The sequence below is a fragment of the Musca autumnalis genome, unplaced genomic scaffold (assembly GCF_047663935.1).
Source record: "Musca autumnalis isolate F117 unplaced genomic scaffold, ASM4766393v1 scaffold_4, whole genome shotgun sequence".
In the NCBI taxonomy this organism is placed as follows: Eukaryota; Metazoa; Arthropoda; class Insecta; order Diptera; family Muscidae; genus Musca; species Musca autumnalis.
This window is the reverse complement of record NW_027411977.1, coordinates 121,711,123-121,730,968: the sequence shown is the minus strand read 5'-3', so window position 1 is coordinate 121,730,968 and position 19,846 is coordinate 121,711,123. Positions and strand designations below refer to the sequence as shown.

Genomic DNA, 19,846 nt, shown 5'->3' with positions numbered 1-19,846 from the left:
TTAATGACCTCTTATTGTTGTTTTAGATTGTAAAGTGCAATAAAATTGATTGAAGAAAATCGAAAAATCGTCAGATAGCTCTTGACTTTTGAAAGGCTGCGAAATTCAAAAAAAATTGTATATATTAGTTTTTTCCAATCCACGTTTTACGTTTGTAACCTGTACATAATAACAACAAGAACAACAACAACAGTAAAACACAGCTATAGTACCAATTATTTTTGTATAGCTATGAATGACGCTATTACAAAATCCATTGTGTTTTATGTACAAGTGTAAGGTGATGACTGATTGGTTATGATTTGTTTCTTATTACAGGAAGACGCAGGCAGATACAGCCCTAAAGGCCTGGGTACATAAGCCGCCTCGCCTGGTTGCCTTGCTCTCCTGCTTCATTTCTGACACAACAAAAATAAAAGAATAAAGAAGAAAAAGGCAACCTAGATCGAAATTGGCTCGGCCTTCTTTATTCTTTTATTTTATGTTATGTCAGAAATGAAGCAGGGAAGCAAGGCAACCAGGCGAGGCAGCTTATGTACCCAGGCCTTAAGCTATTTGAACCCTACACCACATTGTGGTAAGGGGTATTATGTTTATGTGCATTTGTATGTAACCTTTCTTTTTGGGGATATACGTAGAATCAATTTCTGAGTCGATTTATCCATGTCGGTCCAACTGAATCGGACAATAAATGCGACCTGTAATTTGATCACAAAAATACATAGACTATTTTTGTGATCAAATTACAGGTCGCATTTATTGTCCGATTCAGTTGAAAATTGCGGAAGATTATTTTTTAGTCATAGGAAGAACGCTATTCCTTTTTGTGAAAATCTGTTCAAATTTGGATATAGCTTCATTATATATATTTTCGCCCGATTTGCGGTACTTGGTGCGCAAACACCCACTGTAAAACATTTTGTTGTTATTCAAATACTAGAATACAACAAAATATGGACTCAAGCTGAAATAAACACAAAGATGTATTCTTGATCAGGATAAAAATCTAATACGATCTAGCCATGTCCGTCCGTCTGTTGTAATCACTCTAGCGTCCGCAATGATTGAGATAGAGCGCTGAAATTTTGCACCCGAGGGTCTTTTTTTCCATAGGCAGGTCAAGTTCGAAGATGGGCTATATCGGTCCACTCTTTGGTATAGCCCCCATATAACGGTACCTCCGGATTTGAGGTATTTTGACGTTCTTCGCCACATTTGCAGACCGAATTAGCTATAATTTGGCACTTAGGGTTCCTAGTGATCAGCAAACTTATATCCCACAGGATATGGACATAGGTCCATGTTTTGGTATAGTCCCCATATAACGGTACCTCCCGATTTTCGGTATTTTGAGAATTTTAGCCACAATTTTTACCGAACTATCTGCAATGTGACATTTGAGGTTCTCAGTGGTCATGAAACATCTCCATGAAACATCGTCAACATAGGTTCATGTTTTGGTATAGCCCCCATATATCGGTACCTCCCGATTTTCGGTATTTTGAGAATTTTAGCTACAATTTTTAACCGAACTAGCTGTAATTTGCCATTTGAGGTTCTCAGTGGTCATGAAATATCTGCACCAAACATCGTCACCATAGGTCCATGTTTTGGTATAGCCCCCCTCCCGGTTTTCGGTATTTTGAGAATTTTAGCTACAGTTTTTAACCGAAATAGCTGTAATTTGACATTTCAGGTTCTCAGTGGTCATGAAACATCTCGACCAAACATCGTCAACATAGGTCCATGATTTGGTACAGCCCCCCTCCCGATTTTCGGTATTTTGAGAATTTTAGCTACAGTTTTTAACCGAAATAGCTGTAATTTGACATTTGAAGTTCTCAGTGGTCATAGAACATCTCCAACGAAAGATCGTCAACATAGGTCCATGTTTTGGTATAGCCCGCATATAAGGGTATCTCCCGATTTTCGGTATTTTGAGAATTTTAGCTGCAATTTTTAACCGAACTAGCTGTAATGATCGGTATTTTGAGAATTTCAGCTACAATTTTGTCTATTCAAAAATAATCGTCAATATACATATGTCCATGTTTTGGTATATTCACCCATATAACTGTACCTCCCGATTTTCGGGAATTTTCAGTGGTCACCAAATTTCTTCACTAAAATTCGTCAACATGGGTCCATTTTTGAGGGTCTACATTGTTTTGATGAAACTACCCTCAATTTGACTCTTGAAGTTCCCTGAAGCTATAAAACTTTTCAGCCAAAAATTTAAAGATAGGTCGACTCTTTGATATAGCCCCGTAGGTGGTACCTTTCACCTAGCTGAACACATTTTTTAGATTAGATTAGATAACACTGTGCAACAAAATGGAGGTGAAAGTCTGGGGCACGGAAAATTCCTCTTGGGGAAGAACCTTGGTGAGTATATTATGAACCCCGAAGGACAGATCCGCCGTGAGTCGAACATCCGCGTTATGGCGTGATGAAATGTTTGATAGAGACCCTATGGGCCATCAGGAATTAGCGTTATATACTTGTTCACTGTTGCTTAAGTGCTCTACAAAAACAACAAACAAAGATATAATGCTAATTCGTGATGGCTTACAGGGTCTCTTCCAAAAACTTCATCACGCCAAAACGCGGAAGTTCGACGCACGGCGCATCTGTCCTTCGTGGTTTTTAATATACACACACAAAGGGCTTTCATCTCCAAAAGGAATTATCTCTGCCCCAACATTTGTGTTCACAGTGTAATTTAAGCAATAGTGGGAGGCAGTAGGAGTCTATCCATTGTCGAAAAGTTGTTACACCTAAAATTGTGAAAGGATCCTAATTATTCCATTTTAAATAAGACTATTTTATGGTGGAGGCTATAAAAAGTTCGGCCCGGCCGAACTTAACGACTTTTTTCTTGTTTATTTTTGTTTTTTTTTTTTTGATTCATCTATGTACATTGTAGTTTCAATCCGCAGAAACTTCCCAGGTGTAAACACCTTTCATTTAAAGTTATTTAAGGCCCTCCGTGTATACTATTGGAGCTATATCAAAATTTTACCCGATTTTCATATATTTTTGTAGGATTCGTTTTCTTGCCACAGAAATGAACTGGTTAAACTTTCTCATCGATTGGACAACAATAACGACCTTGAAAACAATTTCATTAAAATTCACCTCTGGCCCCATACAAATTACTATGGAAACTTTGAGGACCCAGTGACAAGTTTTAACATATTCCGATGGTGCTCTAACTTTGGCAATCTTAAAATTTAACAAAAGTAAACACTTAAAGGTGGTGCCACCTAAAAATCCGATTTTTCTCTTTGAGTTAAAACCAGCCTAATGTGCATACAAAATTTGAATGATTTTTAAATATTTTGAATAATTTTCCTCCCATCAGATAACACGAAATTGAACAAAAATATTTAAAGAATTAATATTTAAAGAAGCTGTTTACTTTGTTTTTTCTTTTTTTTCAAACAAAAAACTATAACAATAAAATGGAAAAACATTAAACAACAAACAAATATTTATTATAGGTGGAAAGGAAATAATTTTCGAGCACATGTGAGTGCTGGCGATACGTAGTGTTTGTGTGTAAAATTTGATAGATTTGTTTGTGTGCAGGCAGGCAGGCAAGTACATAAATATGTATATTTACTTGTCGTTTCATCAGCGTAAAAAGTAGGTAACGTTGAGCCAATCAAATACCGGTTGGGTATCAGGAAATGCTGGCGCGATATCGCTCCCTAATCGCCTCATCATCACCACCGCATGTTTATTCTTCAAGGCGATTTTGATAACGAACGAACGACGACGACATACGGCCGCCCTGGCCTGCCCGTCCGCAATAGCAAGTAGAAGAAATTCAGTTCAGTTTTTAAAGGTAAATTTGATGTCTTCAATTATCTTTTAGCGTCGCCTTCAATTTTGTTATTGTAGTTGGTGTATTTTTCACTCAGTTTTTACGTTGTGTATTAGTCAACTTTGCGTCGCTCGTTGATGGCTTGATTTGTTTGCTATGCGATATGTATGCGTCGTTTTCGGTGATAAGGCACAAGCGTTTTTCATTTTTTCCTCCTTCATCATCATCATTGGCGGTTAGTGATTGTTAGTGGGGTTCCTATTTGCCTAAACTAAACTAAAGTGAACCAAAAACGAAAAACATACACACACATACTCGTTGTACTGGCAAAAACGCACTAATGTTCGACTTTCTAAATGCCAAAGCAAATAGAGACACACATTCCTCATTATTGCCGCTAATAGTTGGTCCCGCATACCCCATTTAATTGGGATTTCGTTTTTTGTTTTCGTGGAAATTATTTTCTGTGGTATATGTACATTAGGTTTATAACTTTTTTGCAAATATAAAAAATACCATCCCACATTAGCGAAGGAAATTAAACAATATTCTAATTTTGTATCGGTAAAAATTCTCAGCAGCATAATTTTCGTATACTCAAATTTTAATGTGCAGCCGTTCATATTATTATCATTATTTTTAAAACCAATACATCTACTTAATAATGTGAAAATCTTCTTTAATGGTTATACACAAAGTTTTAAACAAGTTTCATAAGTTTTAGAAATTTTTTAATCAAGTGCCGTAACTTTTTGACCGAATCTACAAAAAGTATGGAATTTTATTATAGCGATAATATTCCCACAAGGTACTGACGTAGTACGTTTTGTTTATAACCCTAATGTATATACATAAATATGTTTGTAGGAATTCCTGTTGGCAGCCAGGAGAACTGCTCTAAGAAATACTATCAATAGACGAACACATTGTATTAATTTTAAATAATGAAACAAAGTTTTTCATTTTCATGCTATTTGTCACCAAAAACTATTTTGACAAATAGAATGAATATAAATTGAACAAAATCGAAGAAAACATAAATAATACAGTACAGTATACAGTAGATAATTGATATATATATTTCTTAGTAATTTTGTAAAGTATAAACGAGTATGATCGCTTATATCCGAACAACTGATGGGCTAATAAAAGAAGAAACGAGTTCAAACATGACGTATTTATACTCTCCACCATAATATGGAGGATAAAATAAAATTTGTCATTCCGTTTCTAACACATCCAAATATTCGTCGGAGATATACATATTCTTGATTAGGATAAAATTCTAAATCGATATAACCATATCCGTCTTGCCGTCCGTGCATCTGTCAATTGAAATCGAACTACAGTCCGCAATATTTAAGACATAGCTTTATAATATCCCAGCAAAATTTGACAGAAGGGGTTCTTTGCGATGACGTGATTTCATGTCATCTTTTGCATTGGTTCAAAGGAAGTCGTGAAAGATCCGATCTTTTCATTAGGATTTAAACCAATGCAAAGGAAGTCGTGAAAGATCCGATCTTTTCATCAGCATTTGTACCCATTCCATCGATCCAATAGAGATGATGCTTGTGTTTTTATTTACACACCTGTTTATTTTCATTTTGGTATGTTCCAGTACTGCAAAAATCGACTAATTTTTACTATTTTTTCCGACAACATAAAGGAAAAATTGTTATCGTAGTAAAAATAAGTAGATTCTTGCAGTTTCTGGAACAGACCAAAGTTGTTAGAACTGTCGTCGTGATGTTGTCTTACATTTCCTGCATATCAAACAACTAAAACTTCTAAACAATTGGTATTATATGAAGTCCCAACCATCGAGCTAAAAATAGAATCGGACTGCACACATTGTTATTTTAAAAGTTCCCTTGTCTGTTCTAAATCTGACATAGAATGAAATCAATCAAATCTCGCTTCTTGGAATTTGAAAAAAAGTCCGAAACGAAAAGGAACAAGAATCTGAAAATAAAGAAGAAACTACTTTTGGAAAGAAACAATTAAAAATAAAATAATTAAGCATAAATGGTATTTTCCATAAAAAGTCTCTCCTCCCCGTTCGTTACATTTTGTTCTTAGAGATCCCTAAAGCAAGCCGGGTTGCAGATCCCTACATATTTCCGTCACTAAACAAAAGAGTATAAATTACCAAAATGTTGGTATAAAATAACAAAATTATAAAATAAAAGTAATTTACGAAATAAAAATACTTAAAGGAGTGCATTTGGAGTCCATGTTGAAATCTGAACTGGTGATGGGAAGATAATTGAAAAAACCTTTTGTAAGATGAAAGAATATCAGTTGCGGAGAACGGAGGAAGTAATCTTTTGCGTTGCAGCGGTGGTGATTACATTGCAATTTTGGATGTAAACTTTTGAAAAACTAAACTGATAAATTAATTGTAGCTATTTCATGAATTCGTTTGAATTAATAAAGAGTTTTGTTTTTCATGAAAACCATATTTCAATACAGCATTTCCATTTTCCAAACAAGACATGAAAATTTCATGCCAAGGGGTTGGTGAAAATGACATGCCAAAGCATTGGTTAAAATGACATGTCAAAGCATGGGTGAAAATGACGTGTCAAAGCATTGGTGAAAATGACATGTCAAATCATTGGTGGAAATGACATGCCAAAGCATTGGTGGAAATGAAATGTCAACGCATTGGTTAAAATGACATGCTTAGGATCCAGAAAAGAACTTTTGGGGTCCACGCTCATATAAAATTCATCGATGAAGATGCTAAAAAGATGACATGCTAGATCACTTGCACCCATGATTGAATGTCATCTTTGGCATCGAACATTTTGCTGGGATAATAGGTACCGAAGTTTCCATTACTCCTCTGATGTTTGGTATTGAAAATGGACTATATCGGTCCTCGTTTTGACTCATATAGCTGCCATATAATGGTACCTCCAGATTTTCAGTATTTTGTAGGATTTAGCCACATTGCCTTACCGAAGTGGTTGAAATTTCGCAGTTAGTCTTCTACGGGGTTACTAAACTTCCCCTCAGAAATTTGTCAGTACGTCTACGTTTTGATATAGCTACCACCCGATTATTGGATAATACTGTGATACCGCTCTTTGAGAAGTCTTTCAAAGGATTAGTCACTTTAGGTTGGCTTTAGCATGATAAAGCCCTCTTTCGTCTCAAGTGAACACTGACCTCCTCGTGGTGTCACCTGGGGAACTGCCTCTAACATCCTTTCAAGGTAGTCAGCCAGCTAACATGTGCCGCATGTTCACCCATAAGAATGATAAAAGCTTGGGTAGTAAAGTCAGAGCAGGTACAGTTTGCGCACTGGCGAACGAACCTGGTAAATACAATGCTTATATTGTCGCCTAATAGGAAGTGCGATGGAATCGGGCAGACGTAATCATCAGAAATGACTACGCACTTTATTATAGATGCCATTAAAGTTAACATGAGCTAGGTGTTGCATTTATGGTATAAAAGCATAGTTTGTTAACATGAGTCTCATCTACGCTCATGCACCGATCGAAGAGAATGATGAACAGAACAAAGATATATTCTACGAGCGCCTAGAGAGAACATATCATTCATGTACTCAAAAAGTGACACATCTCAAAAAATCTGGTTTGGAGAAAAACGCGTTTTAAGTTGGCGATTGAAATTTGACTTCCCAACTTAAAAAAGATTATTACAACAAAAAAGAAACAAAAATAATAAATTCGCGCAGAAAAAAAATCAGCAAACATATAATGTGTTTGGATGCGAACATAAAATATATTTTTATACCCTCCACCATAACATGGAGGTTATAAGTTTGATGTAGCCCCCATATAATGCGTTTGGATGCGAACATAAAATATGTTTGGATCCAAACATATTATACGTTTGCAACAATACAATACATATAACATATGTTTGGATCCAAACATATTTTATGTTATAACATATATTTTTATACCCTCCACCATAACATGGAGGGTATAATTTTGATATAGTCCCCATATAAAGGTACCACCCGATTTCCGGTATTTTTAAGGTTCTGGCTTCATTATTACACCGAAATGACTGAAAGTTGGTATCTAGTTTTCGTTGGGGGTATACAACTTTCGCCCTGAATTTTGTCGGTATAGGTCCACGCCTTCATATAGCCCCCAGAGAACGGTGCTTCCAGATTTTCGGTATTTTGAAGGTTTTGGCCTCAATATTCCTACGAAATGGCTAAAATTTGGTATTTAGTTTTCTCTGAGGGTATAAAACTTTCCCCAGAATTTTGTCGGAATAGGTCCAAGCCTTCATATAGTCCCATAGAAAGGTACCTCCCGATTTGTGGTATTTTGAAGGTTGTGGCCTCAACATTCCACCGAAATGGTTGAAATGTGGTATTTAGTGTTTAGTAGTCCAAGGTACGCTCTCGTCTTAATGATGCGGCTAACACAAGACGGAAGCTGGATTTCGAGAAGCTGCAAACACAACAGATAGCACAAGACTCTCATGCTGGATATCACGATAATGTGGAAGCACAGTGGCAAAGAATGTCCCACTCTCTTCGCACTGCCACAAAATCTATACTTGAGTACTAAAAACCGCCACCTATAAATCTATGAAACTATCAGGATTGACGTGAAGCTATTTAAGAAAATAACACGACAAAGCCAGAAGGAAAAAATACGCCACCGCGTGTGTCCAGGCGCCATTTGATTTTTGTTGGAAAGTTTGACAGTTTTTAGCCTAAATGTACTCAGGACACTTCGACATACGACCATGTGTTCTGTTATTTACAGTGACTTGTAAAAATCACTTTGCAAAAAATGGAATTTACTTGGGAACATTTTCGTCCGATCATTTTTCACAACTTTGTATTTCGATAAAGGGCCATCCTTTAGCACTATGAACAACTGGTTTAATAAATTCAACCGTGGTCAACACTCGCCAAAAAACAAAGGTGCGGATGGTTTTGCAAAAACGGCCGTTGTATCACAAAAAAATTAAGCCGTGCTTAAACGGATAATGCAAGATCCCCATGTTATATACCTGCAAAACTGGTAACTGATAGAGATAGCATACTGAGGATCTGGAACGTGTATTTCATGAAGCTCTTAGTATCAGATATGGGCGGCCATTACTCACTTTGTAATGGGTTACATAATGAACATTACTTTGTAATAGGTTATATAAGGACGAGTTTTTGCTGGGCACCTTTCCAAAAATTAAAAAAAAACAGTATGCCAAACCCACTTTGGCAGTCAACGGTGATAAGACGAAGTTTATGTCCAGTAGACTAGGACCCACTGTGGATGTTGAAAACTACAATTTTGAGGTAGTAAATGACCTTGGCAACGCCATAAATAAAACTAATAGCATCCGTTTTGAAATCAAGAGGAGAATAATATTGGTTAACAGATGCTATTTTGGTCCTAGTAAACAGTTCAAAAGCAAAATCACCTCTTGTCAAACCAAACGTATGTATATCCTGCCAGACACTGATACTATCTGTACTTAATGTGGATGAGGAGATGAGGCAGAACTTGTGTGTTTGAGAGAAAATTTCTTCAAAATATTTATGGACCAATATGCGTTGACGGCGAATACCTACGTCGTTTGAACCACGAACTGTACAGCTGTACCAAGACATCTCAAAACATCGATATAGTAAAACATATCGAGCTACATCGATTGGGAAGGCAAAAACTCCGGTGGAAAGAACAACTTGAAGATGATATCGCAAAGTATGGTATCCAAAATTGGATAAGTAAAGTAGAATATCGGTGCATTTGAAAATCTATTTTTAGTTCGGCTTGTTAAACGACACGTTCTTTTTAGTATAAAATAAAAACCAAATTCTGTTGACAATTGTATCCAACCTGCTGAATTGAGAAATCGAGGCTGTGAAGTTATGGTCGCTCTAGAACTTTAAATATTGGTTGATTTTGTGCAGGGTTGAGACGAGGAGATGTTAAACCGTTATTTATAAACCGCATATAAACCTTGAAGATACCATAACTTAGAAAGCTCTTCTTTACATTCTTGCACTAGCTTTTATGTGACAGTATTTGATTTTCATGCCACCACCATATGTGAGTATTGGTCTAATTATACTGGTGGACATTTTAGGTTAAATTCCCCATCGGCTTCAAAACATTTTGCGACATGTGTAGTATGCAACGGCCGCTTTATGTGCATAATGTTCTGTGTTACGTTTTCACAACAGTTTAGAGTCTAGGTCATGGGCATCGACATACATTTTATGACCATAGGGAAGACGAACAGAAACACTCGTACACAGACAGAAAAAAACAAATTCATTCAATTTATGAATAGTGTTCAAAACTTGTTTCCAATGTTCAGATTTTTACATTGTATGAACCTAATTCATAAAGCAATAAAAACTGGTTTATTTTTTGAATGAAACATAAACATGGGATAAATGTCTATTCTCTTTTGCAAAAAATTAACCAATTCATTCATTTCAAAATAATCTTCTTTAAAGCAAGAAAAAGTTACTTATATTCAAAACTCTGTTTATATTTTTTATAAATTTATTTTTTCGTTTTTTCAAAATAGTCTGGCTTAATCCCTTTGTTGGTGTTTTATTATTTTAAAACAACTAATTTATTAGTGGAAAGTGGTTAGCATTGTTCGCCAAGGGGAAAGGCAGGGAAGACTAGTTTCGATCCACGCCACTGGATCTCATCAGTACCCTTGTTTCTTGTTTCTGGATATTCTCCACCGAAGTTATTTTTCAATAACGTGTTCAACAAGAAACTTTTTTTATCCAAACATCAATCGTCAGCTCGAGGTATAAAGGTGAACAAAGAAAATACTTCAATGAAGTTTTTCTTTGGCAACCTAACACAACTCCGACGAAAGTGTTTGAAAAGTGATTATAATTATGTATCTTCTGATCATATTTTGAACAGATAGGTTTAAAAACTGATTTTCCGAAATATAAATCTCCGGAATTTTTCCCGATTTTCGGATAAAACCTTACGAAAATATACAGATTTGTTTCCATATATCGGATAAAATATCCGATAATCTTCCGATCTTTTTCGATTTTTTGCCGAATATCGGATCAAAAATCCGATAATCTTCCGATTTTTTACCGAATATCGGATCAAACATCCGATAATTATCCGATTTTTTTCCGAATATCGGATCAAACATCCGATAATTTTTCTCCACCACAACATGCATATTCTTTACATTTTGAGTTACTTCAAATTGATTAAATTGACAAATTTCTGATGTTTCGATTTCGCTAGGTTCTTTGTAAATATGTCGGCAACCATATCATCTGTTGGACAATAAACCAATTTTATTGTATTTGATTTTATTAGATCCCGGATATGATGATACTTGATGTCCACATGCTTTGTCCTTTTATGATGAACCGGGTTGGATGCCAACTGCAAAGCTCCCTGATTGTCAACGGTTTCTTCGTTCAGAAATCCAAGTTCGCGTAGTAATCGGCTTAAATATACAGCTTCCTTTGATGCGTTTGAAGTTGACACATACTCTGCTTCCGTACTACTCAAAGCGACTATATCTTGTTTCTTGGACTCCCAGGAAATCACACAATTTCCAATAAAAAATACTGATCCGGAATATGACTTCCGATCTGTAGTGCATCCGCCCCAATCAGCATCTGCGTAACCAATGAGTTTACCATTTCCACAACTAAAGTGCAGTTTCATATCTTTAGTTCCTTTCAAATATAGTAAAATATGTTTTGCTGCTGTCAAATGTTCCACGTGTGGATCCTTATTTCTTTGCGAAAGCTTGGTAACCGAATGGAGTATATCAGGGCGAGTTGTCAGAGCCAAGTACAGCAAGGAGCCGATCAGAGATTGATATTCGGTGGGATCTGTTTTTCTGCATTCACCTTCACACTTACTTTGAAAACCAGGAGTGAGTGGTACTGAAACTGGCTTACAGTTCTCCATACCGTACTCTTTCAAAATTTCATTTATAAAGTTAGTTTGACATATTTTAATCTCACCAGTTTTTCCATCTCGTTGAACTTCCATTCCCAGGAAGTGCTCTAACAATCCTTTATCGGTCACTTCAAAATTGGTTGCAATTTCCTCCTTCAGTTTCAAAATTTCCTTTTCATTTTCACATCCAATTATTAAATCATCCACATAGACAGCTATTAGCATTAAATGACCGTTTCGATTTGATTTATATAAACAAGGCTCGTTGTCACATCTTTCAAATCCAATCTTGCACAGAAAATCATTTAGCGTTGAGTTCCACTCCCGACCCGCTTGTTTAAGGCCATAAAGGGATTTGTTTAAGCGTAGGACTTTATTTTTGTTCTTCTCATCGATAAATCCTTCTGGCTGACGCATATAGATTTCTTCATGCAAATCTCCATGTAAATACGCGGAGACAACATCTAGTTGGTGCAAGTGCATTTTATGTTCTACTGCTAATGCAAGTATCATTCGAATACTTGAATATCTTACCACAGGCGAAAAAGTTTCATTGTAGTCTATGCCGAATTTCTGACTACAACCTTTAGCGACTAGCCGTGCTTTATATCGCTCCACCTGACCGTTCTTATTTTTCTTTGCTGCGAAAACCCATTTGCAATTGATTGGCTTACATCCAGGCGGAAGATCCTGCATTGTCCACGTATTCTTTTGATGATGCGATAGCATCTCATTCTCCATGGCTTGCTTCCACTTGGCACATAATTTACTGGATATTGCTTCTTTGTATGTTTTAGGAATACTATCCTCCACCACATTATTCAGTAAGTTGTATTCTTTTCGGGGACGACCAGGTCTACCATTTCGAATAATCTTAGGTCTACCTCGTCCTCTTCGGGCATCTGTAGGTTCAGGATTTTCTTGATCATCTGAAGAAGTAAATCCGAGAAATTCTTCTGTTTCTTGAAAACTGTCATCCGAACTTGACTGTTCCTCATCGATTTCTTCATTAGTCTCCTCTATTTCTCCTTCGACAGATTCCTGGGTTTCTAAGTTTTCCGATGGCACATAAAAATACATTTCTGGCACTTGCTCTTGAGATTTTTCTAATGTTTTATCTTCATCAAAGATAACGTCTCGTCTTTCCACAACTCTCTTAGATTTGTAATCGTAGAGCCTATAAGCTTTAGATACTAATGAATATCCAACCATGACCATTCTCTCGCCTTTTTCTTGAAACTTCCAAGTTGCCCTTTTGTTCAGCGCAACAGCTTTAGAACCAAAAACTCTCAAATGATTAACATTTGGTTTCCGACCAGACCATACCTCCATTGGAGTAGTGTTTGCCAAACTTTTTGATGGACTTCTATTTCTTAGATATGTTGCAGTAGCAACCGCTTCAGCCCACAAATTTTGATCGAGTCCTGATTCAATAAGAAGGCAACGTCCCATTTCAACTAATGTGCGATTTGCTCTTTCCGCTACACCATTTTGTTGTGGGGTGTAGGGGACAGTTAATTGCGTTTTAATACCATTGGTTTCAAGATACTTGTTAAATTCGTTGCTAAGGTATTCTCCACCATTATCGCTTCTCAAAGCTTTAATTTTGCAACCCGTTTGCAACTCCACCATGGTCTTAAATGCTTTAAACTTCTCGAAAACTTCGGACTTGTTCTTCATGAAATATGTGAATATCCTACGGGATTTATCATCAATAAATGTCACGAAGTACTTTGATCCACCAACTGAATCAACTCTCATCGGACCACATACGTCCGAATGAATCACTTCAAGCAAGTCCTTTGATCTTCTCTCCGATTGTTTGGGAAACGATGCAACGTGTATTTTTCCAGTCATACACACATCACATTTGTCGCTACAGTGGGAATTGAATGTCATACCTTTGACCAAATTCTTTGAGCATAATTCTTTCAGACTCTGGTAATTTAGGTGTCCAAATCTTCTATGCCATAAACTATCGGAAGTGTTAATCGAACAAATTTGGTTACTTACAGGTTGAGCATCGAAAACGAACAAACCATTTTCCCTGGCAGCTCGCAATAACATACGGCCTTCATCCGTAATCATAGCACCATCTTTGAAAAATTTCACGGAACATCCATTTTCAACCATCTTGTTACGGAAATAAAGTTTCCATTCAATTCTGGACAGTAAATGACATTCTTCAGCTTAATATTTAATCCTTTTACTCGCAATTCGACGAAACCTTTTCCTTTGGCTTTGATGACTTTCTTGTCGGCTAACATTATGGTTTCATCCGAATCTTCAAGACTTGTAAAATAATTCTTCAAGGAACACATATGGCTTGTTGCCCCACTGTCAACACACCATTGCGTTGAATTATTTTCTGTTTGCGCTCCGGCAGCAACAGCGATCACTGTGAACGATTTGTGTCCACCATCTTTGAACTTGCACTTGTTAGCGTAGTGACCCTTTTTGCCACAAATAAAACATGCACCTTTTTCTTTCTTTTGATCACTTTTCTTACCATCATTCCTTTTTCCTTTTACACCAACAGCCCCAAATGCTTGCTGATTTGATGATATATTTCCACTCGTACCTTGTTCTCGCCGATCCCATTCTTCCAATAATTTCTGTTTTAACACCATAAGGGTAGGAAGATTGTCCCTTGTTTCCATGGCTATTACAAAATTTTCATAATCCTTTTCCAAACTTGGATTTGAATCCCAGCTTCTGCCAGTTGATCTGAAATGCTAGAGAATTTGTTCAAATATTCAGACATATTTTTGCTGTTCTTCATGTTGACATTTAACAGCTTCTTATACAAGGACACTTTTTGCATAGGTCCACTAGGCTTATACACATCTTTAAGCTTTTCCCAGGCATCATTTGACGTACTGCAATTTTTGATGTAGTTCAGTTGGGAAGGCTTCACACAAAGAGTCAAAGAAGCAAGAGCCTTTTCATCAACATCGTCCCATGCTTGCTTTTGTTCGGCAGTCCAACTCGAAACTTTCTTTAGATCACCATTTACATGTTTCCAGCATCCCGAGTGAATGAGAACACTGCGCATCTGCACTGACCATGTCTCATAATTGTGTTCATCTAGCTTCTCAATCTGGAACATTGGAGACGACGCCATTTTAATTGTTTTCTATGTTCTTGCGTTAACCACACAATCCAATTCCGCTTAATATTGACCACAACGTTCTGGGCCCATAACCTCTTGGGAATATGTGTCTTCTTTCTTCTTTTCGGAAAGATTTTCCCCTTATATATTTGCCAATTAAGCGGAACACAAAGATATTCAATTTTATACAAAATTTATTAAGGAACAAAAACAATTGACAAATTGAAATTCAGAACAACACTACTAGACGACAAGCAATAGAAACGATAGAATGAAAAAAAATATTTGACATTTTCAAATTACAATACACAATATTTTTCAAAGAAGAATATGTTTGTTGAAACAATTTAAAGCAAAGTATTTTGATACAAAGTGTTTTCCCAACATTCCGAATATCGGATCAAACATCCGATAATCTTCCGATTTTTTTTCCGAATATCGGATCAAACATCCGATAATCTTCCGATTTTTTACCGAATATCGGATCAAACAATTGTTGACACGGTGTCAATGTGCGTGTAGATTAGGGTTATGACTTTTTTACAACCTCATACCCCTGTATCATAGCGTGATGAGTTTTGCCATAAGATTACATAAAATCTTAATTATAATGTGATTCGGTGAAAAAACCTCACGCACAAAATGGTTTTAAAATTTGAATTTATCAAAATTATGGACAATTTTTTGAAGTCACTGAAAACAGATATATAATTGAAAATAAACTTTAGAGCCACATGAGATAATTAAAATGACATAGAATTTATTTCTCACTATTTTTCTTCAATTCTGAGAATCGTAAAAATGTCGTAAACACTTTTATTCAAAAATATAATTTTTTAACAAAAAAATTAAAATTTGTTCAAAGTGACTTTTTTCGCGACTTTTTTAATATTTGAATGAAATAAACGTTATTATAGTTATTAGTAGGCTTATATTTATTCATTCGTGCAAAAAAAATAATTTTTGAAAAAAAAATTTTTTCATTTCATATATTTTTTCAAAAAATTCATTTTTTAAAATCGATTTGTGCGTGAACTTTTTTTATATTTCAATGGAATAAACGATAGCATAGTGATTAATAGGCAAATATTCATTCATCGCTGCTACAGGAAATCATTTTTGAGGAAAAATCTCAAAAAATCATAACCCTAGTGTAGATACGATGAAGGGGAGGAAAGACAAAAACAATAGAAGTAAAACCACAACATCTTTATAGGCAAAGCACAAAAACTGGTTTTTGCCATTCACTTTAAAAGAGATGCGTTCAAATTATGGACAAAAAATTATGAACGGAATTCGTAAAAAATTCATACTTTTGTTTATTTCTGTGTATATTATAAGCAACATCGTTTGCATTTGTTCGGTTGAGGAATTTATTGTTGTTTAACACAATGCAAGCACAATGTTAAGCCTTTACTCGTGTTGGTACCCGATACTGTTCTATGATAATGCTTCTTGAATTACTTCAACCATTGACCGAAGAACTTCATCACTAAAAATTATGATCATACGGGGTTTTTGGCAGCCGTAACTACTCGCAAATCCCCTTTCTTCCCCATTATTTTTACAAGGGCATGTCGCACTCAGTTTGTAGTTATTTTATGACCACTAGAATAACTAGTTATTCTGTGGCCACTAGAAGTTGAAAAGTAAGTTGATAAAAATTCTATTTTTAGAACAGTTAATATAGAGATTTTTTTAATTTCATCACACTTCTTACTTTTATTTTACTTTATTTTATTTCGCTCGCTGTGCGAGTTGAACACACGAACCCTCTGATTTCTAGCCAAAGACACTACATACTATGCCACGCACACGAACATTAAGGGTTGCTTAAGAACTTAAATGTGCAGTGCACATGTGCACCACGAACTGTTATTTTTTAATTAAAAAAACTCCGACTGCCGACTGCCGACAGTGAGCGTTGAACACACAACCCTAGGATTTATAGTCGGACACACACTCACTATGCCACCGTCCTCATTACTTAGTGAGGAGCAAAGTAAGTAGGTTTGCCTTGTAATTTTTTAAAAAGTATCCCATTACTTTTCAGATTACTTGTAATGGGAAAAGAAGCTTGTTTACATTACTTTGTAATGGGTTACGTAATGACTAATGGATCCGAATTTTTGCTGGGTATGAACGTCCATGTTGGGTACCTTCCGATTTTCAGCATTTTGACTCAACTGCATATAGTTCGACATTGGATATTTTAGTTGGATTTTAGTTCTACCCGGACGAACTTAACACTTTTTTACTTGTTCAATATTTAAATGGAATAAACGTTATTTCAGTCATTAAATAAGCAAATTGTAGAAAGTCATCACTCAATAATTCCTCTTTTCTCAAATATGCACGTCGATGAGTCTTTCGAGGGTTTTAAGGTGATGAAAGGCTTATGTGTCTAAAGTTTTTAGCATTTTCGTGACTACGCTTCCCTGCTTTGGGTATGAAGACCATCTAATCTATGCATAAATTGACTCAAAATCTAAAATTCTTAACTGCCCAGTAAAAATCCTCATTACAAACCTCCTTTCCCACCCATTATTTTAACAAGGGCATGTCGCGCGAAATATCTGGTTATTTTGTAACCACTGAAATAAGTAGTCAGAATCTACTCAGTATCTACTTATTTCAGTGGTTACAAAATAACCAGACATTTCGCGCGACATGCCCTTGTTAAAATAATGGGTGGGAAAGGAGGTTTGTAATGAGGATTTTTGCTGGGTGAATATACATGAGTTGAGAATTAAACAATTCACTGTGAAAATCAAAGAATGACTTCTGATATACTGTATCAAATGATCTCATACTACGTCATTTTGCAATAGATATTCTGTTGTAGGTAGTTAAGGTACCATCATACATTTTTCTGCATTTTACCAAAAATTATTCTCTATAATTTTTGAGATTTGTTATATTCAACAAGTAAAAAAGTATCAGTCGGCTTTGCCGACAGAGATATACCCTCAGCCTGTGTATATTGAAACAATTTTTTTCCGAAAATACGTATGTATTTAGGGGGATTTAAAAATGTTGGGTGTTTGAACAGACAAAAATGTTGATTAGGATTAAAGATCAAAAGTTTTGCGGAGGAGATACTAAAAGGAATGGATCGACATTGACCGTTATGGAAGTGGATCTCCAGCCGCAACATATGGTGCCATAGGGGTTTTTTACACTCTTCGGTCTGTTTGCTCAAGAAGTATGGACTTGCCCCTAAAACAATCGTAAATGAGGCAGCGAATGCAAGTTGCTTCAACAAAAATCAAAGTGATTCGATATCAGGTCTTAAAGTGAACTTATCCGAAATTTTGTGTGGGAGGTACCGGATGGAGTTCACAAATATAGTCCATATTTGAACCTGATCTATATCTGGTAGATATATTAGGATGTGTAAAGTATAGACCTTCAAGAGTTACCGTACAAACAATTTTTCCGAACATTTTTGAACTTTTGTGGGGGAGGTACCTTAAGGAGTGGACCGATATTACTTATCTTCAAACTTAAACTATGTTTGGACAAAATATTACTAAGACCATATTTTGGACCGAATCAGCAGATCCGTTCGAGAGTTATCTTGCGCTCCAACCACCTTACACGGTGTCATAGGGGTTTTTTGCAACTTTCAGGCTATTTTCTCAGGAAGTATGGACTTGCCCCTGTTGAAACTTGTATCGTCGTATGGAGGGCAGTGAATACAACTTGCTAAAACAAAAATCAAAGCTATTCGAGAGATGGCCCTAAACTGAATTTTTCCGAAATTTTGTGTGGGAGGTACCCTAAGGAGTGGACCTATTGAGACCATATTGGAACCTCATATTACTCTGGTAGAAAGTTTACACTATACAAAGTATGGACCAAATCGGTCACTCCCTTCAAGAGTTATCGTGCGCACAAACGTTCCGAACATTTTCGAACTTTTGTGGGGGAGGTACCGGAAGGAGTGGACCGATGTAGCTCATCTTCGAACTTAAACTAAGTTTGGGCAAAATATTACGAAAGCCAAAATTTGAACCGAATCAGTTCATCCGTTCGAGAGTTATCGTGCGCTCCAGCCAGCAGGACAGACAGACAGACCGACAGACAGACGGACGGACATGGCTAGATCGACTCCAAATTGTCTGAAACACATTTCGTCCAAACATACTTGGGGTCTAAAACCATTATTTCGATGAGGCACATTTTCATCGTATCAAAGTGTATATACCCTCCTTAGCCTAAAGGCTGAGGGTATAAAAAATCTTGTGCAGAAATATATGCATACAGATGTATACAAGTGTATGTATGTCGTATACATATGCATAAGTATGTACATGTATGTACTTCATTTTCATAAATTGTAGCAATTTTTTGAAAACATTTCTGCATTTTGACACTTTTTGTGATGTTCTAAATTTATCCATCAAACGAAGGTGACGACTGTGACATTTTGTCATTTGGCTGCTTGTATTGAAGAAAAAATGCCGAGGAATTTGTTATACATCATTAACATTTCCTTAATGGCAATTTTGCAGTTTTCTTATGACAAAGTTTTTGCTGTTGTTGTTTTTTCCTTTTTTTGTAAAATACATACATATATCTAAATATCTTATTTGGGTTATTGTACTTAACATTTTAAAATAAGGCTAGACATTTATAAAGGTAAAATACCAAAACTGTGGAGAATTTATAGATTTGCTCCTGCCTTTGAAAGTCCGTCCCATATTCACATGTCCATCTTTGTTATACGTTCGATTTTTGCGATAAAATATCACAATTGTCGCCTTTATCAAAAAAATCGAACAATACAATTGTAATTTGGGAAACGTTGAAAATTATCGATTTTCTTTTAAAGAAAAGACAAATACAAACGTTTAGTAATTTCTTGGCATCCATAACCACACAATGGCATCCGATCCCAATACTGAAGACGATCAGCAATTGTAATCGTCATTAGAAATCAACAATTTGTGTTTTTGTTTTACAAATCACACTTTGTATTGT

At 35.9% G+C, this 19,846-nt stretch overlaps 1 protein-coding gene across 1 annotated transcript in view; it reads left to right on the top strand.

The window, feature by feature from the left end:
• The window catches only part of Pdp1 (PAR bZIP family member Pdp1), a 451,297-nt gene that overhangs the window by 86,672 nt on the left and 344,779 nt on the right, over nt 1-19,846 (top strand). The gene's annotated exons all lie outside the window — the stretch shown is intronic.